We start from the raw sequence: 3510 nt of genomic DNA on the forward strand, positions 1-3510 counted from the left end.
TATATATATATACATATATATACATATATATATATATATATATATACACACATGTATATGTATATATGTATAAATATATGTCTGTATATATATAAATATATGCATGTATATATACATATATGCATGTATATATACATACATACATACATACATACACACATACATACACACACACACATACATACATACATACATACATACATACATACATATATACATACAGGTACTTGATGTAGGCCTCCACGTTAAGTCTGAGTCGGTGTGGGAAGAATAATGTAGGCATAATGTCGCCATCACTAGTGATCACTCCAAACAACATGATGCAAACTGGATGTTTGATTTTTATCATTCTCAGTACACGTCCTCAGATTGCAATATCCTCAGATTGACACTTAAACACTCTGAAATGTTCGTATTGGAATTTCCGGTGCGAATGTCAAGCAATACAACATGTCGTTTCCAAAATTTCTGGCAGAGTGAATTGCGTCATGGTGTTTTTGTCACAGACGGTGCCCAGCCTACCCTAAGATACCATGTTGTCGAAAAAACTCAAACACAAACATTCGCATGCGCGAAATAAAAAATATAAAATGGTGACAATTTACCCATCGCATCCTGTATAAATTATATATATGATATATATAATGTGTGTGTATATATATATATATATATATAAATATATCGTTGCTTTTATGCAAAAGTGTCGTAAGTCCAAAATGCTGCTTCTTCAGAAAAAGAAAGAATAGTTTCACCATTTCGTAGCAAAACCGGTGTACTACACTTTGAGAATTTTTGATATCTTGGCATTATAAACGTATTGTAGTCATGCTCTCCAGCTCTTTTTAATTTTGGGCGGCAGGCCCAATTATCCCTCCATGGGAGCTAGCTTAAAAGTCCGTGCGGCTTTTCAGCTAGTATTTGATATTTTCTGGTTTTCCAATGCGTTCCTTTACGTTGCGTGTCCAAACAACACCCAGATCAATTCTGAGATCGATTGGATTGAATGAGCCTTGCGTTCACCTTTTTGGCATTGTGGTTAAGAAAAAAAAAATCTTTAAAACTAAAGCCCAAATTAGTACACATCACTACCGGAAATCTTTTCAATTTGTAGCTACATGACGTGCATTAGCGAAATTACTCCTACTTCCGGAATCATTGCAATCAATGTATTGATGGAATTAAAGTGTACATAAGTTTGTGTGTGTGTGCGTCTGTGTGTGTGTACGCGCGCGTGTATACATAGGTTCTGAATTAAATCATTGTTGGGGTAGTCTTTGTTTTTCATCCATCCGGAATCGATGAAGGAAACAACATTCAATTAGTGAGACTGATTTAACTGGCAGTGTCCTCTTCCAAACTCCGTAACCTCTTCGTCGATGATATGGACTTTGAGTTTGTCATATGTTTTGCAATAATATCTGTCAATTCTACTCCTTTTAAACAGCAGATAACTTCAAATGATAAGACAATAATGATAAATAACAGCACATTTTTATTGCCGAAATATAAAAATCCCGAGAGATGTGAGTCATTTCAATTCAACACTGGACTTGATACTTACCATATTAGAGTCATACCTTGACATTTTATATTTAAAAACATACTTTATTTTTTTTTATCAAATATTACTGCTTGAAATGCTTAACTATCTAGAGAAACAAGCAGAGCAATGAAAACTATAGTATCTTCATCAATGGTGTCTTTAGTGACTGTCTTCTCTTTAGGAATGTACACGATTCCACTCTTGATTTTTTTTTCAATAAGTTAGCTAACATACTCGGTACGACAGCGCCAACAAGGAAACCTGTGCGTAATCATTTTGCCTACCGGAACGTGTGTGTGTATCCTAGTGATTATGTTTGCTTTCCACCGTTTGGCAACCAGTGTTGGTTTGTTTACGTCCTTAAAATTTAACGGTTCAGCAAAGAACAAACTGGTAGATTATGTACTAGATTTTAAAAGAATAAGTCTGGAGATCGATTAGATCGACTAAACCCTTCCAGGTGGTACCCAAGCATGGCCGAAGACAGTGACTGAAACAAGTATAATGCACACACATGAGTATGTGCTTGTTTGTGTATGTGTTTGTGTGTGTTATATGTAACTATGTATGTATGCATGATGTATGCATTTCCTGGGTATGACTTGAAACCTCATCCGGTTGTGGGGCTCTGGTACAGGAGTTCCAAGGTTGCTATCGTTCCCAAGTCTACTCCGACCCGGAGTATCAGCACCTGTTAGGGTCCGAGTTATGAGTTAACTAGCATGTAAACCAATGGGAATGAAAAACCCCTAGTTCTCGTTAGAACTTCCATTTAGAAGAAAGTAAACTCGTATAAAAAATAAAAAAACTGAAGTGCAGTTGTTTTCTGGTTGTCTCTGCTGCACCACTGGTTCATAGTTGATTGCAAAGAAAAGGGGGTTCAGTGCTGTGCAACATTTTATCCATTTGACACAAATTCCCTCAATGGAACTTCTTGGACTCTCGGAACGTTTGCACAGACTTACTGAGCTTAGGAAGTGGTGTTACTCGGTGACTAGTTGACTTCCTTCATGTATGTGAATGATTGTGTATTAGTTTGTGTATGTGTATGTATGAATTTCACTGTGTGTGTGCATGTATATTTTTCAGAAGTATATTGATAAAAGAAATGAAAACATCGACGAGAAAACCGAAAACTAATACTTTTCAAGTAACAAAAAATTACCTTGTGTAGTATTTCTTAGTCCGATTCGCATTATAAACCCCTACTCACTCTCACCAACATAATTGCAGTGAATGGAAAAGATTGTCTCACTGGAAGCATATCACCAACAATGCTATTGTTCACCAAACGGCATTTAAAACAAATTTATGAATAAATAACAATCCGGATAACGAAATATTTCTCTTTCATCCTGTACAGTATGCTAGAAAAACAAAATCAGGAACATCTGTTTCATAAATTTTACGTGTAAGTTTGCAATACAAAGACACCTTGGTAAATAAAATATGCCGACAGTGTATTTGCATATAACCTCATGGATAGATACTACGTGCTGAAATCTTGTAACTTCTTACCATCAATATTTACAAAATCTGTAACGAGCCAACGAAAGAACTGCAATGTGCTGTCGGTCGACCTTTTAGAAATAATGCAAAACTATCAATCTACCTTAAATCGTCTGTATCATCTTAGAAAATGGGAAGGACGCATCAGACTATAAATCAGTCATGGGCGAACTGCTTCCCGCTTTGTGTTACATTGGCATTTAGGTATTCTGAAATGCACGCCTAACGAAAGTGACCTTGAATTTTTTTTCAGTAGTGCATCCAGCCTTATAATGAGTCATGCCTCATCTTAAGGTGGGCCGCACTACTAAACTTTCCTGAAAAGATTGCCTATGTCTGATATTGACATAGATATATATACAAAAAAAAATTAACAGGATGCACACAGCTAGAATTCCTTTGGTCATATGCCTGTTCTATTATACTGTCCCGAATCAAAGCAAAAAGAACGACACCAG

At 36.0% G+C, this 3510-nt stretch overlaps 1 long non-coding RNA gene across 1 annotated transcript in view; it reads right to left on the reverse strand.

Annotated features, from left to right (window-relative positions):
• Positions 1 to 2946, reverse strand: part of LOC128248132 (uncharacterized) — a 27123-nt gene extending 24177 nt beyond the window's left edge. The window contains exon 1 of the long non-coding RNA XR_008264408.1: positions 2709 to 2946. This is a non-coding gene — a long non-coding RNA (uncharacterized LOC128248132). The remainder of the gene's footprint in view (positions 1 to 2708) is intronic.
• Positions 2947 to 3510: the final 564 nt, after the last annotated feature.

The sequence above is a fragment of the Octopus bimaculoides genome, chromosome 6, assembly GCF_001194135.2.
Source record: "Octopus bimaculoides isolate UCB-OBI-ISO-001 chromosome 6, ASM119413v2, whole genome shotgun sequence".
NCBI lineage: Eukaryota > Metazoa > Mollusca > Cephalopoda > Octopoda > Octopodidae > Octopus > Octopus bimaculoides.